At 36.5% G+C, this 24638-nt stretch overlaps 1 long non-coding RNA gene and 1 other non-coding gene across 2 annotated transcripts; one reads left to right on the forward strand and one right to left on the reverse strand.

The window, feature by feature from the left end:
• Positions 1-4387: 4387 nt before the first annotated feature.
• Positions 4388-24277, forward strand: LOC127560515 (uncharacterized). Its single transcript, XR_007953347.1, has 4 exons — positions 4388-4553; positions 20149-20217; positions 22765-22916; positions 23910-24277. It is a non-coding gene; the product is annotated as an uncharacterized LOC127560515 (long non-coding RNA).
• LOC127563580 (U6 spliceosomal RNA) lies at positions 20928-21032 on the reverse strand. Its single transcript, XR_007954027.1, has one exon. It is a non-coding gene; the product is annotated as a U6 spliceosomal RNA (small nuclear RNA).
• Positions 24278-24638: the final 361 nt, after the last annotated feature.

Genomic DNA, 24638 nt, shown 5'->3' on the forward strand with positions numbered 1-24638 from the left:
GTGGGACTTAGCCTATTTCCTTGGAATAAAATATCTCCATCTAGACTCATGTTCTAATCCCAGTTTCACTGATACTTATAAGGTTAAATTTGCCTTCTTGCACATGGGGACCTCTAGTTTATCTTGCTTATTAGTTATATTTTGTGCATCTGTTTATATGTCTTTGAGACCATGGGTTTTATTTCTGACTCTTTTCTTGAATATTTTCTCTTGTGAAATTCTTGATGTTTAACTGTTGGTCTTTCTATAGTCTAGTATGGCCATGTTTTCAATATTTTGTTTGGGATATCACATAGACATCTAATGTCTTTCCCTTTTTGATGGGATCCAACATGTTAGTCTTCCATTTAGATACTACATCCTTTTGTCTTCCATTTTCTTTTTATTGCAAGAATCATTAAGATTGATATTATCCAATTCCTCTAATACTGCACATACTTGTTGATTCTTAGACTTATTAATTACCAATTATCTTGATCATTGATTGATCATGGCCTTTACCAGACCGCTATTTCAGGAAAATTCCCTTCACACTTTACTTTTTTACTTCAGTTACTCTTCTCTGTCTTCCTCATCCGCATCTCTACCATATACCTTGCAGAAATTCTTTCCTTCCTGTTATGAAGCCATAAATCATAGTCTCACTCTAGCTCTACTCCCTTGTCCTCCCTAGAACTTTCTTCCCCCTTCTTGACTGACCAACACTTCCCAAAATACGTGGGCTATTTCATAAGTCCAATTGATTTGCTTTGTCTTTGATCTCTAAGTACTTATCTCTGAGACATAATTATTTAATGAATTCAATTTTACTTAGTTATCTACATATCTATAGATGGTTTAAAACCTGGAATACTCAACAACCAAAGTTTTCCTTTTTGCCCCTCTGTCATGGTCACCACTAAAGTACGCCTGAAGACCACTTGGTAATTTATTTTATGGAAAGCCAAGAAATTCTACCAAGTGAGTAATACATTGGTGTAGAGCCCCTCCCCATGTTTATAGAAGTTAGAATTGTCCAACAAGGCTCATGTATTGCTGGGACCTTATGTAGGAGATGACCCTGAGTTCTTCTTTGAGGGAAGTTAAAGATTCCCAAAGGCAGACAAGATGGAGGGCAGATCTTTTCTGTGCCCCACTGTGGAATGCGTAGCTCCAGAAGTAGAATTTCCCGTTCTCTGCAAGTTTTCAACCATAGATTTACAAGCTGCTTGTTAAATTTGTTAGAGAGGAACTACTTTGTGACGTTGAAATGTCATGATTCTGTGATCACTTCAGCCCCTTCTGGTTTACGATGGTCTCTGATTTATCAAAGAATCTTGTCCACTCATTAACTACCCTCTCCCTCCATTTTGGAGAGTTACAAGAATTTCAGGCACAATGCTGAGGGTGAAGTGATCAATCTCTCTAGAGCTAACTTTGCAAAAGCAAGCTATTAAGCGATGTCAAACATTCCATGCTCCATTTCCCAGCCTGCTCCCTAAGTCCCACCCATCTCATTCAACAATATACACTAGCATTCATCATCCCACTTCCGGACTGACACACGCCACTCTAATCTATTTACCAATGAAATAGTTTCCTAATCTCAGTCATGCAGTTTCATTGCCTTCAATATGAACTACTCCCCTGCCTCCCTCTCAAACCCCATGCTTAAGTTGATCAATCCCAATTAGATTACTACCTGGTTTGCACCTCTTTTATCTCAATCCACAGGTCCTTCTTGAATCCATTCTGAAATCTCAGCAGAAATACTGCTTTCCCCCATGCCATTTCGTCCAATTTTGCATCCATTTCTTTCCTCACATTTTTGATTTAACAAAAACTTGGTTTCCAGAGAGCACCCCAACCATCTCCTGAGACTTTCTAATACAAGATGATTCTTCCCTCCCCAACTACCCTGGCTTGCAGGATTATGAGGAAGGGATATTATAGTACATCATGGTACAAATGAAAAAGTACTTCCTAAGACAAAGTCTTAAGTCCAAATTCTGCCTTTGAAGCTCACTAACTGAGCTGAAAGTAACTTAATCTTTCTAGACTTTATTTTTCTCACCTGTAAAATAAGGAGTGGATTGAATGATGTGGCCCCTGAGATCTCTTATGATTTATTATCATTATTCTTAATCTCCATCCCACTGTAGGTTTATTCACTTGCCTATTCTCCCTCCTTCTCTCACTCTTTCTCTTCCTCTCTTCCTCCTCCCTTTTCCATCATTGGGGAAATATATGAAATCCAGGTTGGCCATTCTCACCGGCTTTGTTACTATAATCATCCATTGCGTTCTTCCTATTCTTAAATTTCTCATCACTTCAGCATGTGGTTCATGGCCTTTGTCTCCAGCTCATCTTTAGCCATTCCTATTCAGGGAAGACATTATCCATGCTGGCCACCTTTTAAAGTCATCTCAATGACCAATTCCTTAGTCTCCTCATTTCAATGATTTTCTTCTCCACTCCATCTTAGCCACACACTGTCAAGGTTCCACAATGCACTCTACTATTCAGATCTTCAGGATCAAGATTCAGAACCTGGAAATTCTGCTCTCTATCAGTCCTGCCATTCTCTCACCAAAGATATACCTGGTCTTTGCCTTTAATCCAATGGGCAATCTTGAGCATTCTCTATTCTACTGCCATGATTTTTCAACTCTGCTTTATATTCATTCCAGCAAAGTATTCTCCATTTCTCCATTTAAGCCAAAATTAATTCTCTGTCCTCCCCAAATTCTCTTTATTTTCCTGTCACCACATTTTTTTTCACTGTTTCTCAGGACTGAAATTCTCTCTTTCCAACACTCTTCTATGCAGATGATTAGAAAGCCAGACTCGGATACTTGAAATCAAATCCTGCCACTAGCGTGGTGACTTTGGGAAAATCACTTACCCTGTCAGATTTCTCATCTGTAAAATAGAGACAATAATAACCCTTAACTCAGAATGTTGCAGTGAAGATCAAAGAAAATAACACGTAGATAATATTTTGCAAATCTGAAAGTGCAATAAAAATATTGGCTATTTTAAATTTCTATCCTCCCTTTAATGCTCACATCAGACACCACTTCCTACAGGAAACTTTCTCTACTCTGTCCCCTTGGGATTCACACTAACTGGTACCGGGTTTTGGCCTTCTCTTAGTGCACTTAGGTCTTCAGCCTCAGACATTAAGGGCATTAGGAGGTTTGAGGGACATCAGGAAGAAAAATGAATAGCTTCCTCATGTTTAGTAGTAAGACACATTAACTGTAAGGAGATTTCAGGTATTGTAGGCACTTAGCATCAACCTCAGACATGTTGCAGAATGTTTGGGTCAAGAGGCATCTTAATGTAGCCCTTCAAAGGGCCTGCTTTCTATCCTCCAGGGTACCTGGGCCCCTTAAAGAATAGGGTGGTCAAGTTAACTGGTAGAAAATAGCATCCTTTATGAGTGAAGTGTCTGGTCTCTGTCAGTGCTAAAAAGGTTTTAAATCCTTAGACTTGGGGATGGGAGTGTTGCAGAAATCATAAAGATTCAGAATATACTGAGCAAGGAGGGGTTGAGATAAGAGGTAGCCATTTATGCAGTATTTCAAAGGTTTTCACAGCATGTTATAAATGTGATGGCAAAACACATCCCGTGGAGTATCCATGAAGCTGAACTGAGCTTTCTCTTCTCAACTTCTCAGCACAAGTGCTAAGATGATGATGATAAACAATATTGATGTAGTGCAGGGCTTCTTAAACTTTTTCTGCTCATGACCTCTTTTCATCTGAGAGATTTTTATGTGACTTCATGTATATAAAAGAGGTATAGGGACAGCTAGGTAGAGCAGTGGAAGTACAAATCTTGAAGTTCAAATCTAGCCTCAGACACTTAACATTTCCTAGCTGTGTGACTCTGGGCAAGTCACTTAAACCTAATTGCCTCAGCAAAAAAAGTAAAATAAAATAGGTATGCAAATCAAACATTGGCTAACAATAAGTCATAATTTCACACCCCTATATTCAACTATAAGACCCCCATATGGATCATAACCCATAGTTTAAAAAGCTGGGATTTAAGGTTTGTAAAAAAAAGCCTTTGGAAATAATTATCTTATTTGATCTAGGAATTATTATTACCCCCCAAATTTACAGATAAGGAAACTGAGACAGGCAGGAGTTAAGTGACTTGCCCTCATGCTAAGTAAGCTTGTGAGGCTGGATGTAATTCTAAGTATAGTGCCCAACCCACTGACTTACCCGCTTGCCTCAGAACTGAAGGGCTTTGGCATAATGCAGCAGAAGGAAGAGCTGATCTCATAAAGGATTGGCTATGGAACCTAGAGGAGCCTGAACTGACTTCACAATGCAAGACAGCTTCCACTTTCATTCTCTTCTTCCTTTCTTTCATATGGAGCATAGGGTTTTCTCTCTGGGGCTTTCCAGGGATGAAGAAGATTTTCTTCATCCTCAGTATGTCGGGAAGTTTCTATCATGTCATGAAACACATGTGATATCTGAGCCCTGAGACTGTATTCTGCCTACCTGCTTTATGTTTCTTTCCCTGAGCATAGATGACTGAACAACTATTCAGGGTAACTATCTTGAGAAGGACTTTTCCAGGTCTGGAGTTAATACTATAAGTTTAACAGTTTGGAAAATTAATGCTGTAAGTTTAATAGTTTGGAAACACTTGGATTCTGCAATTAACACTGATTAGTGTCAGGAGACATTGTCTTCAACTACTTAGTTCTTGGAGATGACTAATAATAATAAGTTGAACCAACATCATGCTCTGACTGGCCAGAAGACCTTCGTCTTTCTATAGTTTTTATTTTTCTGGGCAAAATGTAAATCTTTATTATAAAGTCATCATCTTATACTCACTATAAATGTTAATGTAGCAAGTATGTTTCAAACTCACTCTTTCAGCGTCAGACTACATCTGTTCCTTGGGATTCTGAACTAACCAGAAAGTTTTGTGGTTATCTCTTCTAAACTAACATTGATTGAGATCTCCAAGCCCCAACTGTATTTTTCCTTTCTCATATTAGGAGGTACCAATGACTAGATCATTTAACCATTTATGTCCCTTAGATTTCACAGTGAAACTACTTTGAAGATATGGAAAGTACAAATATCTCCCCTACAATCTCAAGGGCAGGGCTATTCTCTATATTATTTTAGCCTCCAAAGGACAACAAACCCAAAGCATAATTTGCAATAGCATTTGTCCCACCAAGTTCATGGCCAGATAGGGCGTGATTGACAGACAAATCCTTGTCTCAGATACCATTGAACTGGTTCCAGAAGCTTGCAAAACCTAGCCTATATTTCAACTTCCAGATATCTGTGACTCACTCATTTAATTTTTAAAAACTCATAAAATAGGAGACGACACTCCCGTTCCCCGAAAGAGAAAAAATAATGACATCAAGAACCAAAGTCTATTTTTAATGACCACATGGTCTTCCTCAATTATGAACAGAAAAGTCAAATGGACAAAGGAAAGAGAAACATCAGTTTTGATAGAGATGTTCAGATATTGCAGAAGTTAGTTGAAAAAAATGGTTGTTCAGCAGTCCTACATAAAAGTTTTTATGTTTTGATATTTTAAGTATCTATCTCCCAGGAGAGTGGATTAGGAGTTATGGGTGACTGTAGCATTTTAAAGTCTTTGTCAATGGATGTTTATGAGTCTTTGGAGTTTTAAGCATTTCTTTTGTATGGAGCAAATAAATAGCTAGCCTTTAACTAATCTAGCTTATATATCAAGTATCTTTCTGACCAATTCTGATGAGACTTGGATAGAAAGCAAGTCAAACATAAACTTTAAGCAGTTTCCCTCTTGGTTCTAGAGCATAGATCTAAGACTCAGAAAATGTGAGGGGAAAAAAGAGTCTTTCACACTTTTTTTTTAGAGGCTAAGTTTCTCCAAGGACTACATTTACTCTGTGTGAGCCCAGAGCCTCCATAAGGGAATCATTGGTCTATTTTTTTTTTTTTTTTTTACAAATATGACATGTCATTTGGGCCAAAGGTTTTATGACTCCCATTTTATAGATTGGGAACTATGGACACAGAGAGTTAAAAAAGGGTATCCCATGGTCACATAGCTAGTAAATGTCAAAAGAAGGCTTTGATTTTCGTGACCTTAAATTTAGGAACTGAGCTGTTGTGCCATGAATAAATCAAGAAATCTTTCTTCCTCAGCATAAAGAATCTTCTGTGAATTCCTGAATAAATGAACTCAGACATTTTAATCATGTCCATTGACTTCATTGGTGTAGGGCATGGTATCAGCTGCCATCATAACCCTAAACTTCCACTGTCTATTCTAATTAATCATATAGATATTGGAGTTCCTTGGTCCTCAAACAAAACAACCCATCTCCCAACTTTGGGAATTTTTTTTTCTGAGACAATCGGGGTCAAGTTACTTGCCCAGAGTCATATAGCTAGGAAGTCTTAAGTATCTGAAGTCAGATTTGAATTCAGGTGCTCTATTCACTATACCACCTAGCTGTCCTGGGAATTTTCTTTTTTTTTTTCTTTTTCTTTTTTTTTCTTACCAGCCTATGCTTAGAATATTCTCCTTCCTTATCTCTGCCTCCCAGCTTCTCCTCTTGGCTTCCTTTAAGAATCAGTGGAAATCCTGTTTTCTTTAGGAAGACTTTCCCAGTCCACTTCAATTCCAGGATCTTTCTTCTATTTCCAATTTATCATGTGTACATATATCTATATCTATATTAGAAACACTATCTCTCCCAATGCACTTCTTTTGCAACTTATAGTCTGAATATTTTTCCCCTAGACCACTGACAAATGACTTTTTTTTCTGAGCCAATTGGGAAGTGTTAAGTGTCTGAGATCAGATTTGAACTCAGATCCTCTTGACTTCAGGGCTAGTGCTCTATCCATTGCACCACCTACCTACCTCAAGGAATGACTTGTTAAAAGGCATAGATCCTTATGACTGTGTTTGTAGGCTAACAACATATATTTGTCAGAAGTAAGACTTGAACCCCAGTCTTTTTGATTTTGAAATTGGTTTGCTCCTTACGGTATCGTGCTAGCTCTTTTGCTGCTATTCATCTGTAGAGGTGTCATATCTTTATTAGGCTCAACCTCCACGAAGACGAGAATTATGATTTGGATGTTTTATTGCTCTCAGTGCCTAATACAGTGTTCCTGTATTACAATTACTCCATTCCTCCTTGTTCTTCCCTCTGAAGCTAAACAGAACAAAGTTTAATCCTTGTCATATATGACAGATAGACCTTTACATATTTGAAAATAATTATTATCACTCCTCCCTCACCCCGCACCTTTTTTTCTCCAGGATAAAAATCTCTAATTACTTTACCAAGTATTCCCATGCTTCAGACTTGCAGGGACTGTGTATAATTCTGTAGATTTAGAACTAGAGGAGACCTTTAAGTCATCCAGTCCAATGCTCATTTTTCACATGAGGAAATTAGGGCCTCCAGAGGAAAAAAAAATGACTTGTCAAAGATCATACAGGTTTTAAGAATGTGAATCTTACAAAAAGGAGAGTCTGGATTCAAATTCAGTCTTTGGACTACAAGTGGAGTCTGCTTTTCCATTCTCTCATAGTGTCTTATATTACCATATAAGTTTTTTTTTAATTTCCCATTTAAGCAAAATAACACAGTCCTTATATCTCCATTAATCCAACATGACAAAAGCAATTTAAAATGATACATCCCTTTGAGTGAGTATGCCAAAATGCTAGAAAGGGAAGACAACAATCCCAGAGTCACTGGGAACCCAGTTTAAGGCTCCTTTTGTCACTATAGCTACTTCATAAATCCTCATAGCTGTAAACCAAATCCTAAAGACTGTATGTACTTAAGGCCTGAATCAATCACCCGGGCTCAAATCAATTGCATTGGGAATGAGTCACGTGGGCATCCAAGCTATGGACAAAGATCCCACAAAGGTGAATTAATATTCTGCCTGAATTTAGAGTGCAGCATTACCAACCACTCTCCAATTGCCAGTGGGAAGATGAAGGCTTTTCATTTCCCATGTAGTTCATAGTTTGTCAGTAGAAGGACTACATACTTAGTATGATTACGTCAATATCTAGATAGCTTCATTCAGTTTTCAAGATAAGCCCTAGGTCAGAATTATATCTCTGAACTTTATGTTCTTTATGTAAGTCCTTACCTTTGATCCCCACCTAGGATTTCCTTTGGGGCTGTGTCAATCTGACTCTTGTCTGGGGTCCATTCAATTCAATCAACATTTATTAAGTGTCTACTGTATGCCAGAAACTATGCTAAATATTGAGGATACAATTAATAAAAAGACATTCCTTGTCCTCAAGGAGCTTACAATTGAAAAGAGAGAAACCCACAAAAGGAGGCAGGAAAAGAGAATGGGAAGCAGGAGACACTTGGTGAAGGATCATTTTGTTCTATAGAGTGGAAATAAGGTAGGGCAGCAGATGAAGAGTGGAGTGAGCTGAGTCTGGTTCTGCCCTCTATAAAGGAAGGTACTGGAAAGAGTTTGGTATGTGATCCTTCAGCTCTCTAATGAGAGGGAAGAGGAGGCTGTGCATGTGGGGGCTCTCAGTCAAGTTAGAAGTATGGTGGTGAGATGAAAAGGGATGAGCTGATTCTGGGAGAGGCATCTTAGGGCAGTGGATGGAAAGTAAATATGTGCACACATACAGAGAGAGAGAGAAGAAGAAGAAGAAGAAGAAGAAGAAGAAGAAGAAGAAGAAGAAGAAGAAGAAGAAGAAGAAGAAGAAGAAGAAGAAGAAGAAGAAGAAGAAGAAGAGGAGGAGGAGGAGGAGGAGGAGGAGGAGGAGGAGGAGGAGAAGAGGAGGAGAAAGAGGAGGAGAAAGAGGAGGAGGCGGAGGAGGAGGCGGAGAAAGAGGAAGAGGAGGAGGAGGCGGAGAAAGAGGAAGAGGAGGAGGAGGAAGAGGAGGAGGAGGAGAAAGAAGAAGAGGAGGAGGAGGAGGAGGAGGAGGAGGAAGAGGAGGAGGAGGAGGAGGAGGAAGAAAAAATGAATGAAAGGAAGAAACAGAGAGAGATATGCTAAGAATAGTAGGCTTCCCTACTCATTTGTTACCTCAAGGTAACAAATCATTCCCTAGGACATATTTTTATCCATCAACCATAAATATAAGTTCTTTGTATCCTCCATATCACAAATAGAACAAATTTCCCCAAATATACTGAAAGGCCTTACTCAAATTTAATATTTCACTAAATTTTGGGGTATACTGAATAGTTTTCTAGAATTATATTAGTAACCTGAGTACTTCCCCCCAACGTTTCCAAGGAAAGATGGAAGGGCTGCTACAGAGTTAAGCAATTTCCTTTGATTTCCTCTCTTTCCCACTGGACTTCTAACAATCTTTCAGTTCTTGAAATTATCTAGGCAGGTCATCATCCCCTATAGGAGAAAAGAATACAGGATTAATAAAGACTCAAAGACTTTTATAAATTAAAAAAAATATATATATATATACATATATATACATATATATATGTATATATATATGATGAATTATTCATCTTCTCTGGTCCTCAGTTTCTTCATCTGAAAAATGGGAAGAAAAATTCCTTCCTTGACAACATCCCATGGTTGTTTACTTTTGATTGACAAATAAAATTGTGTGATAATTGTGATAAACTTTGTGATGGTTACATATTAATACTTTTAAAAGAAGCAAGTGTGAGCAGTCACAGATTCTGAACAGGTTACTTGTCAGTTTGAATTTCAGAACATATTTACTCATAGAAACCTTGTTTTTCATGGCAATGAGGCTGGCTTCCAAATTTACTCTGTGATGTTCCTAAGTATAGTTGTACATATTAAATAAATGATGTATTTCAAGATCTAGTATTTTCAGACATTTCAGCTGTACCTAATTAACATTTTTCATATTGTTTCTATGGGGAAAAGGTAATTTTAAGCTCCACAGTGGGAAGACAGTTATACTCCTCATCTTTCCTTTGGCCCCCAGCCACAGAAGTAAGGATTCTCCCAACTAACTTCCTAAGAGAAAATGAGAAAGCAGATACTCTTAAAGGCTTGTGAATTGGGAATTTCTCCATGTTTGAACAAGATAAGACATCATTGGAAAAATTATAAGGATGATCACTTACATTTATTTAGTGCCTTAAGGTAGATCAAGTGGTTTTGTAATAACATTTGTATAATAGGAGGAATATCTTCATAAGTGTTTGGAATTAGACTATAGGAGAATCAGTTCAACTTCATTTTCCAGAAGAGGAAACTGAGGTCCAAAGAGGAGAGTGACTTGGTTAAAGTCACATATGCTTAGAGATGAAGGCTTAGAGGTCATCCAGGTGAACACATTTATTTTATAGACTTGCCTGAAGTCTCATAGGGAGTGGATGGAAGAAACAAGATTCTTGCCCAGTTTGCCTGGCTCTGGATCCACTTTAATTTCCACTGGATGTTATTGATTCCTGAAACTACTATATAGGTATTTTCATAAGGCTTACTGCATAAATGGATGGATATAAGAGAAACAGAGACATAGGAAGGCAGAAAGAAAAAAGAAAGAAAGGAAAAGAAAGAAAGGAAAGAAGGAAGGAAGAAAGGAAAAAGACAGATAGATAGAAAGGAAGGATAATGTTTCACCCTGCTCTCTCTCAATCTCTGTCTCTGTCTTGTCTCCTTTTCCGTTTCTCTTTCTTTTCCCATTTTTGTTTTTGTATCATTTTCATTTCACAATAGATTCCTTCCCTTTACAACTCAGAATATTGCCCTTTATTTTTTCCCAAGATTTTAAGATTTTTATTTAAAGTTTTGAATTTCAAATTCTATCTTTCTCTCTCTTTCCCTCTCCTGAGATGATAAGCAATCAGGTATAAGTTGTAAATGTGCAATTATGTAAAACATTTCCATGTTAGTTAATTTGTACAAGAAAATTCTAATAAAAGAAAAAGTGAAAAGGAGCATGTGAAAAATAGAATGCTTCAGTCTATATTCAATGAATATCGGTTATTTCTTTGGAGGAGGATAATATGCTTCATTAGTCCTGTGGATTAGTCCTAGTCTTGGATCTTTGTATTGCTGAGAATAGCCAAGTCCTTCACAGTTCTTCATAGTACAGTGCTACTGTTACTTTTCTCCTGGTTCTGTTCACTTCACTTTGCATTAGTTCATGAAAGTCCAGGTTTTTCTGTCATTTTTTTATAGCACAATGATAGTCCATTACAATTACATATCACAACTTTTTTAGCCATTCCCCAACTGATGCACATGTCCTTGATTTCAATTTCTTAGCAACCACAACAAGAATTGCTATAAATATTTTTATATAAATAAGTTTCCTCCCACACCTTTTTTTCCCTGAATGTCTTTGAGTTATAGCTAGCAGTAGTATGGCTGGATCAAAGAATATTCACTTTTATAGCCCTCTGGCATAATTCCAAACTGATCTCTAGAATTTTGGAATCAGTCCATAACTTCATCAACAATGCATTAATATAACCCTTTATAAAAAAAGGGAAAATAAGAAAATTAAAGTAGTTGAATAAAATTAATCAATGTATCATGCAAGGATGACATTGTATGCTGCATTCCAAACTTTTTGTCTCCCCTTCTGCAGAGGGGAAAATGACACTTACTTTAAAAATCAGGCCTTCCATTCTTTCTCCTTGCACAATTTGCAAAAATAATTTATTTTACTTGAGTTAAAGAAATTATTAGAATTTTATAACAACGACCTTTTACACATAAATATTTTTGTTTGATGCTTTTCTATATAAAGACTAAACTCTGTTTTTGACACTGTTGCTCTGACATCATAAGTACCTCAAGGACATTCCTCATATTCATCATGAACTAGTGAATGGTGATGGTGATGGCAGCCAGAGTCCAAGGCAAAACTCCATAATTATGCTGACTATTTTGTTTTAATTTGTGTAGACCATGTTAAACACTATGCTGCTTTTACCTTGCAGTGAATTCCGTTCGTTAGTCTCACTTTTGTAGACTTTGAATATTTTTCATTGAAAAAAAGGTGAATATATTCACATGATAAGAATGATAGTTGAAAGAAACCACTTTTGGCCATTGCTTCATGACCTTCCTCACAGGGTATCCCTGTTCTCAGGGAGGGTGGTCTACAATTTGGAAAGCTCAACCTAGTTCACAGCCCAATGCCAAATGTTTGGAGAATTTGCGAGACTGCTTTTCCTAGGTTGGGGCCATATAGAAAACTGCAAAACTTGAATGAATATAGTCCTAACTAATTTAAAATATTTCTGTCCAAGATGTCATGTATTTAATATTTAGCCTATTATTTACTTTGTCCTATATATAGACCAATTTTATTTTTGTGTTATGTTGCGTATGAATTTTGAATGATTCAGATTTTTCCCCTTTGGAAGGATATAGTTGATGTCTGGCTGATTTTTAAAACCCTTAAACTTTGAGATCATTCACACTGAAAATTTAATGATCTGAGATGATGTGAATTATTATAGTTATCCTCTGCAAGTTGAAGTATGATACCCAAAGATGCAGATGCATGGTAACTATGAAGACAGCGATACAAAAAAGAAATAAATAAGAAAGTTACAAAAACATATTTGAATAATTAAAAGTTTTAAATGTTCAATGTTTTTTCTTCATATTTTATAAAATAATGAATAATAAATCCCCTCAAGTTGATACATGGATGTATAATGAGGAACAATGCATTTTTAAAAGGCATATTCATCGGCAGGATGGAATACATTGCTCACTCCTTGAAAGCTATTTGTCTAAAAAGAAACATCTTTTTCAACAAGGGACTATTTATTAATGATCTTGAAAAAGTCACTATGCATTAAAGCCATGCTGAATTGAAGAAGATGGCATTTTAAATTACATCAGTTGTATTTTCCAAGGTAAAGGGAGATAGAGAATGTGGAAACGCCTGAATTTTGAGTTAGAAGGGTCCATAACTATCTTGTCCAACCCCTACTTGAAAAGGAATCCCCATCTTTTCATACCTGATTAATTATTCAGACTTTGAAAGAAGGGTAAATAGTCCCTACCAGCCATGGAGCCCCATTTTATTTAGGGATAATTATTAACATTCAGAAAACTAAAGTTTGCTTCCTGGCAGCTTCCACGTATTTCTCCTGGCTTTAACCTCTAAGGGCAAAAAGAACCATGTGACAGTCCTTCAAATAAGCTTCTTGAGGGCAAGGAAAGGAGGAAAAAAACTAGCACCAAGGGCGTCTAATTTAATTTTTATCTTTGGATCCCCAGAACCTATTACAGTACTTGTCATATAATAGACGGTTAATAAATACTCACTGGAAAAAGAAGCGGCAAAGCACTCCAGCATCTTTGCCAAGAAAATCCCATAAGAGGTTATGCTGAGTTGGACATGACTGAAATAATTCAACAACAACAAATGTTTGCTGATGAATTGGTTAGTTGATTGAAGATAATTAGGAGACTCCCATTTAGTCTTTCCTAATTTAAATATCTTTAGTTCTTTTAACATATCCCTCTATAGAAAGATCTTTTCTAGATTTATCACCAACCTAAATGTCTCATCTGGATGATCTCCCAGTTATCAATGGTTTTTGTAAGTTGTGGCACCCTGGACTGTACACAATACTCCAGATGAGGTTCAGTTGGGGAAGAGAACAGCAGGATGATTATCTCCTATTTGTTTTTATTTTGTTTTGGCTACTATATAGCAACACTAGGGGGGTTGAGGGTGAGGACTGAAGAATCACAAAATCTCAGACTTGGAAGGGACATGAGAACCATGTAGCTTGGCCTGTATCTAAGCAAGAGGCCTATACACATCTCCAACAAGTGGTATTTCAGCTATCGCTTGAAGCCTTCCAATGATATATGACTTAGTACTGCTCAAAGTAGGACATTCTATTTTTGGATTGTTCTAATGGTTAAAAAGTATACTATTGCCACTCAAAGTCTATGCTTTTGAAGACAAAATCTAACACATAGATGATCCCCAGCCTAATCAAACTGCAACATTTCCATCCATACAAGTTGCTGCTCATTTCTTAGTCTCTCATCTGATCTTTGATTTAAAGAGGGATTTTCGAAGACTAAGTAAGAATCATGATGTCTACTTCACCAGCAGCCTCTGGCACATGACTTAGCACATAGTAAATTCTTAATTCATCCTGCTGACTGATCAACTGACTGAAACTTAGATGATTAGCAAAGGATTAACTTGAAAGCTCACCTGAAAATGAATATTTTAATTCTTTGCAACAGCCGTGACTTTGAATAGAATGTTCTTGAAGGAAAGTAATGAAACTTTAACATAATGCAAGCCTATACATAACAAACATTTATTTTAAGGTTAATAACAGTCAATATTTTAGATAAAACATTTAGTACAAAATGATTTACATCCGATCTTCACAGCAGCCCTGCAAGGCAGTGGAGATACCCACATTTACAAATACTCATGTATAGATAGAGGTATCTGTCTATCTTTCTATCTACTGATCTATTAATAATTTATTCTGTCTATCTATCTATCATTTATCTGTTTATCTGAAGGCCTTTATCAATTTTCTATTTATCTATAATCTATCATCAATCATCTCTCTCATCTATGTCTATGTACATAGAAATAGTTATATACAGGGTGTTGTAAAAGTCTTCATAAAGTCATATTGATTTTACCTTTGCTAGAAGGAAAAATCTTCCCATTTCTTTTCCTCCATTGTGATCATCTACCCCTACAGTACAGGCCTTCATCACTTCTTCCCCAAACTGTTACAATAACCTACTGGTTGGTCTCCCTATCTTAAGGGTCTCCCCACTCTGATTCATCCTTCACTCAGCTGTCAAATGGATCACAAAGCTCAGATTCAGCCATGTCACCCCTCTCCCCAGCCAATACAATAATTTTCAGTGGCTCCCTATTACCTCCAGGACTAAAATAAAATTCTCCATTTGTCATCAAGTCCTTCCTAATTGGTCTTTATGATTTAGTGATCCTTTGATGCTGATCTTTCTGCTCCTCACAGGCTTCAGGTATATTCCCACTTATATGTGTAGAATACTTTTTCTGTTCGTCTCTGCTTACTGGCTTCCTTCAAGTTTCCTTAAAAAAGCCTTTCTGAAGCTTTTTTAGTGCAAATAGTGTCTTTCCAGTTTTGGTTATCTCTAATTTATCATATATGTGTGTAAATATGTATGTATACACACATATACACAGGCATATATATTTAAGTATGTGCATGCATGTATATAATGTACATGAGTGTATAGATACAGATGCTTTATATTATATATACACAGGTACATGTATTTAAGCATATACCTATCTATCTATTTATACACAGTTGCTCTCACATTGTCTTTCCTATTAGACTGGGAGTCTAATACTTGAGACTAAGGATTCTTTTGCCTTTCTTTGAATCCCCAGAACCTAGCACAGTGCCTTGGACACAATATGCAAGAGTCAAAATAGTGGCTTACACAAAATAGATTTGATGCATTCTGTGGTCAAGAACAAAAAAAAAAGCTGGACTTTTACTTTTTCTCAATAAATATATCTAAATTCTTTGAAAAAGTGGAAGGGAAATTGGTATCATGAACTTTTTTTAAAAAATGTCATATGTACCTTCAAGATTTTAAATGACAGAGTTGCCTTAAACTATTCTTTCCATTACATTTTAAAGAAGGGAAAACCATCTTCTACTTACATTTTAAAATAGATTTACTCCAGATTCTCTTCCTGCTAAAGTTTAGCCTGAAGCCACTTTTTGAAATGGCTGAGGTAGAGGAGTATATATAATGAACAAACTGTCAGCTATTAAATTATTAGCATATTTTTTCAAATCACTAAATCTATTCATCTAAATTCCCCCCAAACTGGAAAACTTCTATACTAAAAGGAGAAGTTTTATGTTTGCAATTTCAATAAAATCTTCTAGACTTAAAAAAACCAAAACATCTAGGTATAGAACTTGACTGTATGCAATTTTCTTATTCGGGATTTTTAATAAAAACAATGCTACAGGAAACTGAGCATCAGAATTGAGAGTTCAAAGGAAGCAGCAATCATCTAGAATCTGGTAATTTTACAGATAGAAAGGAGTCCAGACATTATCTTCCATGAATCTCTTCTACAATTAGCTCCAACTAATGGTCACCCTGCTTTTGCTTTTGGATTCTGGCCTAGGAGACTCCTTATCTCTGGAGGCAGCTTATTGTAGGTTTTTGGATAGCTCGAATTATTAGGCAATGCTTTACTTTGGAGCTGATGAGAGACACTGATGTCTAGTTAATAGAGGGGAGGCTTTGAGGAGCAAACATTCTGCCTCTGAACCATAAGAACTGTGTGGCCCTGGGGGAGTCTTTGAATCTCTCAATACTCCCAGGAAATAGTTTAGGGTCTCAAATTATAGATAAATTGCTGATCTGTATCAGTAGAAAATATTTTATCCCATGGAGTTCCCTACATTGGATAAAAGCTATGGTTCTGGATGAAAATGAATAAAACTCCCCCACACTGAGATGAGAAATGCCACACTGGCTAGTTTCCATCTATTTATCTGAGTTTTGTACTATGAGATGAAGTAAAATATCGATGATTAATTGTGTTTCTACTTGGCAGTTCTTTAATATATACGAAATTTACCGACATATATTATCATTCATGAATCACATAATTTTAGAATTTGGTGGGATTTCACTGGCAAACTATACCTATACTTCCTACCCATATCATCTTGACCAGGAAAAGAAAGTAAAATATTTTGTTAAATCTTTGCTAAAATCATATGTCATGGAACCTTTCCCTGATCTAATAGTCCTATTAAAGGACAAAATCATATTTATCTATGATGATTTCATTTTCATAAGCTTTTAAAAATGTACACTTATGGAGGCCATTGCTTTCTTTTTAAAAATATCCAGAAATCAATTTCTTGAGTTCTTTAGAATTGAGAAGTCCACCTCTTCCTGTGACATCTCTTTCCACTTTGGGGGTAACTCCAATCCTTGAAAAAAATTTCTCCCTTGTATGGAAGCCTTTTCCTCCTGAAGCTTCTGCTGATTGTTCCTGATTCTGTTCTTGGAGACCAAGAGGCATAAACTGAATTCCTCTTCCCCACCAAAACATTACAAATACCTGGATACTGTTATCACATCCCTTGCAAGTCTTTCTTTTTCTTTCTTTCTTTCTTTCTTTCTTTCTTTCTTTCTTTCTTTCTTTCTTTCTTTCTTTCTTTCTTTCTTTCTTTCTTTCTCTCTTTCTTTCTTTCTTTCTCTTTCTTTCTTTCTTTCTTTCTTTCTTTCTTTTTTATTATATAGCTTTTTATTTACAAGATATGTGCATGGGTAATTTTTCAGCATTGACAGTTGCAAAACCTTTTGTTCCAACTTTTCCCCTCCTTCCCCCCACCCTCTCCTCCAGATGGCAGGTTGACCAATACATGTTAAATATGTTAAAGTATAAGTCAAATGCAATATATGTATACATATCCATACAATTACTTTGAAGTCTTCCTTTTTCTAGGTTAAACACACTGGGTTCTGCCAAGTGATGCTTGTGCTCATGGTTTGCAGAGCTCTCACTACTCTGGTGATCATTTGCAGTCCTCTCACTGTTCTGGTGATCCTTTCCTGGTCCCTCCCCTAACATTTTTTTTTCCTTTCTGCAAATGTGATATCTAGAAGGAGCACAACACTTCAAACTTCTGCCTAAAATTGTCTTCTCTGGCTTTTGATTCTCCATTTCTCTTTAGCCAACCATATGTCACATTCACTTTTCTGGAGTATTGTATTGACTGTTGACATATTTAGTTTGCACTTTGGTAATATACTATATTATAATGTTAGGGGAATAAGATGCCATGTAGTCACATCTCCATATCTTAAAATTAAGATTGGGTATTTTAAACCCCTCTGGACCTAAATTTTTCATTTGTAAAATGAATGAAAGGACTATCTATTTAAGAGCCAAAAACCACTGGTTTGGGTGCTAGCTTTAGCACCAACTACCTATCAGCTGGCTTATATCAATCACTTTTCTCTGACCTCATTCTCTTTTTCTGTAGAAGATGGGGATCTCATTTTGACTCTCTACTCAGACACTTAAGTGGTGACCAGATATAAGTCACTTTACTGAGTCTCAGATTTTTCTTCTGTCATGTGGTAAGATAATACCTACTTCACAAAGTTAATTCTTGTAAATAATCAGGAAAACCTTGAAAACAGGTTATTAAAAGTGTGCTATTGTTATCAAGCTGGCAATTTTCTACTTGGCTCTCAGCTCCAAATTGTGCTTTGTGGTTGTTTCTATATTTCTATTGATTTGGAATAATGTTTCCAACTTAAAAGTTCCTTTATACAGATACCTTACATAAAAAAAAAATACTTTATTTCACAACCAAGATCAGAGGCTATATCAGAAACCCCAGGACTCAGTCAATCCCCCGTCAGTAATCATTTAGTTAGAAGAAGGTGTTGGGCACTGGGCTGGACACTGAGAATACAAAGAAAGACAAAAACAAACTTTGTTATCAAGATCTCACATTCCAATTGAGACAAAATACATATAGGATGGGTGGAATATATGCATTTTTAAAATATATTCTTTTATTATTTCCCTCCTTTCTCTCTCTCCCTTTTTTCCATTCCTTCCTTCTTTCTTTATTCTTTCCTCATATCCTTTCATTATTTTCTCTTTCCTTCATTTTTCTTCCTTCCTCCCTTCCTTTTCCTCTCTTCTTTTTCTTTCTTTCTCTTTTCTTTCTTTCTTTCTATTTCTTTTTTCTCTTTTCTGTTTCTTTCTTTCTTCCTTTCTTCCTTCCTTCCTTCCTTCCTTCCTTCCTTCCTTCCTTCCTTCCTTCCTTCCTTCCTTCCTTCTTTCCTTCCTTCCTTCCTTCTTTCCTTCCTTTCTTTCTTTCTCTTTCTTTTTATGAATCATAAGGCAGAAGCTTTAAGAAGGCAAAGTATGGTATAGAAAATAGAAGACCAACCTTGGAATCAGAAAGACTTTTAAGTTCAAGTCCTACCATTGACACATACTGACTATGTGACCATTGTCAAGTCACTTAACATATCACTACCTTTAGTAATTGTTTAAGATATTATATGTATAATAGTTGCCAATCTATCTTGATTTAGAGGTTTTCTTCATCAGAAATTTCCTTATACAGATAAAATCCCAGATCTAGTCCAAAATGTACATTGTGCCATTTGTGTAAGTTGGATCTTTTTTGATATTTTAATCTTTAAGCTATAGAATTCTCTTTGGGTTACAGTGAAAGACTAATGTGAATATTGAACAGAGTAGCTCCTAAGTCTATGGGGTACCATGAAAAGAGTCTCCAGTTTAAACTCAGGAAGATGGTTATTCACATTCAGATTCTGTTGCATATGACTTTAATTCCCTGGGGGAAATCAGGTTCCAAATCTCAATTCTCCAAATTTCTCATTTATAAGTGAGGTTAGTGGACCATATGACTGACATCTCTTCTTCCTTTCAATCCTGGATATAGAAGAAGAAAATATGCCATTTGTTCTTTCTAAACAATTTTATCTTTCTCTTTTTTTCCCCAAGTCATATTCCCAAATTCCTAAAATGTTCTAATATGAATTCCAGGGAGACTATGTACAAAGCCCTGAATTAGTAATATTAAATCATCATAACACAAAGATGTTGCAATTTACAGAATATGGCATATAAAAAGGAACTGAGAGAAATTGTGTGTTTGTGTGTGTTTAAAATATCTTCCTGTAAAAAGTGGCTTTGCCAGTATAAATGGTCAATCAGTATTCTAATCAGGCTTTTGACAGGAAGACAATAAATCCCAGATGATCAACAGAGTAGACTTTCACCAGTTGAGGCATCCAGGTATGGTGGAAAGTGACTGAATTTAAAATGCAAGAACTTAAGTTTAAATCCTGATGTTGCTTCCTATTTCTTATACGGTTTTGAATTCTCTGCTTCCTAATGTACAAAATCAAAGGGTTATATTAAATGGTCTCTGAATTCCCTCCATTGCAAAAATCTTTTATTCTTGAAGAGGAAGAATCGGGGTGGTTAATATATGTGGGATTTGCCAAGGTTTTATAACTCACATTCATGCTTTTCACCTTGCCCTTTTCCTTTTATAAAGTGGTTTCAGTTTTTCAGCTTTCATTCCTGTGCTAAAGTCCCTATTTTCTTCCCTCCAGTTTCTTTCCTCTTTGCTCCCTGAAGGGGATTGAAACCATTCCAGGAGCCTGCAGTCAGAGCTGGGCATGGTAAGTAACTAAGCTAGGCTTGAGTTGAGATAAGAAAAATCAGTAAATCCCAGTTCCAGTCATTGTGTTGAACTCAACTGGCCCGAAAGCACAAAGTTTTATGCTTTTGCTCCAAGTCTTGTCTGTTCTGTATTCAACTCCAAATCCTGACTATGTCTGCCAAGACTATTGCTCTTGATGCCTTTTAATTTAATTCAACAAGCATTTATAAAAAGCTTTCTCTATGAAACCCATCTGTTGGGAATACAAAAGACAAAAAAACAAATTCAGAACAGTTCCTGCCCTCAAGGAGTTTATATTCTCTTAGGGATATAAACATTTTTATGCATAACTAAATAAGAATAATTTGAGGAGGAAGATAATATTAGCAATTGGGACAAGTGTTAGGAAGAGCCTTCTAGGGCACTTTTCAAAATTTTAATTTTAGTTTATTATGAACTTGATATATAGCAATAATAGACATATTTAATATACAAAGAATGAGGAAAGATTATGAAACATAACTAAGAATTTCTATTACATATAATTGTTTCTAAACTATATAACACCTTCTATTTATTAATTCTAAAATAATTCTACTTATCTTTCCTCCTAAATTTCCAGTTCCTTCAAAACTTTGTTTCATTGACTCTTTTGCTTCTTTTTCTCAACACCACTGTGTCTGCTACCATCCCCCAGACTTTCTGTCCCTCCCTCCTTCTTGGAACCAAAAAAATATGGAATGCTTCCCAACATGGCATGTCCATTCTTGGGCAGAAGCCATGCTAAGCTTTTATGTATCACTCCAATTTTCACAAATGTGCCATTGTAGACAACATAGGAAGGTGATTCTTGAACTCAGACTTAAAGGGACATTGTGATTTTCAAAAAGGAAGGTGACTAGGGGGTCTCTAAGCAGAGGTGGGGCATAGAAGGTCAGGTTGAAAGGATAATAGTATGGCCAGACTGACTGGAATATGGACTGATGGAAAGATATCCAACCATTTATTTCTTGGGATACAGTCATAGAACCCAGGAGACCTTGCCACATTGACAGCTACCACTGTTTCCTTGGCAAGACATTCTTCCTCAGAGAGGAGGAATTGTGAGACATCTAAATATATTCCATAAGGCTTACTATGCAATAGAAAAATGCAGGAACATTTAATGATAGTTGAATCTAATATGTTGTATGAACTCAAATGTTGAATGGAATCATAGAATCTTTGATTTACAAAAGACTACAAGGTCATCTAGCCCAAACTGTAGTTGAATGAGAATCCTCCCTATGACATAGCTGTCAAGTACTTCTCAAGCTTCTTCTTGATGAAGCAGACTGTCTCCAAGGTAACTCATCCCTTCTTCAGACAGCTCTCATTGTGAGATAAGTTTTCATGTTGCTGGAGCCTGCCTCTATAATTTTGAGGTCAAGAACAACAAATCAAATCCTTTACCCACATGAATGCCCTTCAAATACTTGAAGATAGCTGTCATTCCCCCAACTTTACGTTTCCCCTGCTAAACATTTCCAATTCCATCAATTAGTTTTTATATGGTCTGGGCATGTTAAGTCACTAAGCTTCCAGAATCTCAGGTGCCATCTTCAGATGCTTTTCCCAGCCCTTCTGAAAATGGGACATGCACCCAGCATAGAACAACAACAACAACAACAACAACAACAACAACAACAACAACAACAAAACAACTCTGGTTATAAACTGATCAGGACACAGTACAATGGGATGATCACCTTTCTCATTCTAGTCAATGTCTTCTTTTCATTCCACCTGATGATGCTTATTTATTTCGATTTGGGGGGATGCTATGCTATGCTGTTGGTTCATTCTGAGTTGTAGGTTCATTCAAAACTCTCAATTGTTCTTTGAACAAATTCTTCTTTAGCTGTACCCTCTTTTTCTTTACTTGTGAAGTCAACTTTGGGGTCAGAGTGTACAGCTTGGTATTTGTTCTTCTTGAAATGTTGGTACTACTTCTCTCTGGAGTCTAGATTAACAAAGTTATATGTTTATCCCCAATGTTTGCATAAGAAAAGTACACTAGACTATACAAAATCATGAACCCCATGTGTATATACACACATATATACACACTTATCACAAATGACATGTGGATATCATATATCTTATGTATAAATATACATCTATGCAATTATAGATACAAAATAAATCATGAATGAATGTGTATATATAATATGTATTATTTATTACAAGACACAGACACGTGTCTCTGTGTGTGATATATATGTGTATGCCTTTGTGTTAGTGTATGCATGTAGATATGTATGGGAATAGTAATAAAGATGGGATCTGTGATTTTAGTGGAATAAGGAAATCCTGCAGAATATACTTCCTTTAGTGGCTCAGTTTGAGAGCCCTACATCTATCTATTTTTATAGAGAGTCATCTAGGTTGAATATTGAGGAGTTATATGACTTATTTAAGATGATAGATCATATTTGTGTCAGAGGAGGGATTTGAATCTTGGTCTTTCTGACTTCGAGACTGGCTCCCTATTCATGAGGACATATCACTTTTTTTTCCCACACAGATATTCTCTAAGTGATGCTATAAGACAATGAATCATAGAACAAGCAAATCTCCAAAGAATCTCAATCAAAAAACCATTTCTCAAAGCCCAGAGAAAAGAGGAATGGCATCTCTAATCAAGCTGACGCAAGTGCCTGATGATAATGAAGCTTTGTACGTATAGCTGAGAATACATATGGCCAAAACTGGAGGTGGGCCAGTCCCATAATGAGAGTGAGGTCTTAGAGATGGGAGTTGTGCTGTTTAAGTGGTATCTATGAAATATTTTTAAATTTTTTAAAAAAGGAACTCTTCCTCCCCCTCCAAAGGAGTAAGATCTCTAGCGGATTAGCTGAATCCCTGTGTAAGGATTACAGAGACCAGAAGAATTATGCATTGGGAATTAGTATCTCTAAGTGCAAAAGGAATCTGTGTGAAGATTAAATCATGGCTCCAAAAAGGTACTGAATAATTATTCTAGTTTATACATAAATAGGACAAGTCTTAGGAGCTGGTAGAAAGAGCAATTCCCTTGTCGATAGAAAGCCTCCATTGCCCAGAATTATCTGCATGTGCTGGTTCACAGCTCCCTGAAATTAGATAGCAATTCATTAAGGCTTAGTTCTCTGTCATAATGCAAATAATCCTGAAAGGGACAGCATTTTATTTGTCACACATAGTCAGGTTAGCCTGCTCCTTTCCCATCTCCACACTTGGTACATAAAAGATTATCAGATAATTTACTCTGAGCAGGATTTAGTAAGGTGAAGGGTTAAGAGCACGAGAAGCGTGCTTCCCAAGGGTGTGGATGGACTGGGAAGTGAGAGAAGACACTGTATTAAGAGAGAAAAGACATTAAACTAAAAGCAGACTGGATTTTTTTTCTTTCTAATCCAATCACATAAGAATTTAGTAAGTGTGTATAATGATGTGGAAGGCACTATCCTGACATTTGCACAAACTGTACCCTTGCCTGATGTTTATTCTGCCCACCCTTCTACCATGAGAATGTTGAATTTCCTTCTGATCGAGTCACCTCCTACCTAAGACCCTGCTTGATCATACTAGCTGCTCCTACCTCATCGCCAAACCCCAGCACAAGATTTTAGGGGCACAGATCTTGAAATGGCATCTAATCCAACTCCCTTCTTTTCTCTCACTTTACAGGAAAGGAAACTAGCACTTTGTATATTCCCTCAATGCCTAGAGCCTTCTCATCTGGGAGGATCTCTCCATGACTATAGTCTCCTTCTCCACGTGGTTCCCCTCAGAACCTCCATTTTGAAGAAACTTCAAGGCCCACCATTCTTCATTCCTCTTCTTGCTCTGACTTTCTGGACTGGTCCATCATGTTCCTGCTCAGGTACTTCTCTCTACTCTGTGCTTTTTACAAGTTATCTTGCTATATCAAAATGCAATCTACTTGAAAAAAAGTTTGTAGTTTTTATATCCCCAGTGCTTACCACAGTGTCTGCCAAATAGTAAATGCGCGCTGATTTGACTCATGTATTTTGTGTTTATTTATCTGTGTACACATTGCCCTTTCACCCCTTCTCTATAAAATGTGAACTTGAAGACAGGGACTGATTTTTGGTTTTTGTATCCCCAGCACCTAGCACAATGCCTCAAACATTGTAAATAATGAATAATACAAAAAAAAAAATGGGATGGCCCAACATGGAGCCCAGGAAACCCTTTCTGCCTTGCAAAAGATATCCAGTCTATCTTACCTTCATATATATAATATTGTAAGAAACCTTAGATGTCATCTAATTTAACATTTTACATTGCATGTGAGGAAACTGAGATACAGGCTAACTGACTGACTTGCCCCAAATCCCATAGATAATGTCAAAGATGGGATTTGAACTCCTGTCTTTGACTCCAGACTTATTT

Source organism: Antechinus flavipes, chromosome 4, assembly GCF_016432865.1.
Source record: "Antechinus flavipes isolate AdamAnt ecotype Samford, QLD, Australia chromosome 4, AdamAnt_v2, whole genome shotgun sequence".
Taxonomy (NCBI): Eukaryota; Metazoa; Chordata; class Mammalia; order Dasyuromorphia; family Dasyuridae; genus Antechinus; species Antechinus flavipes.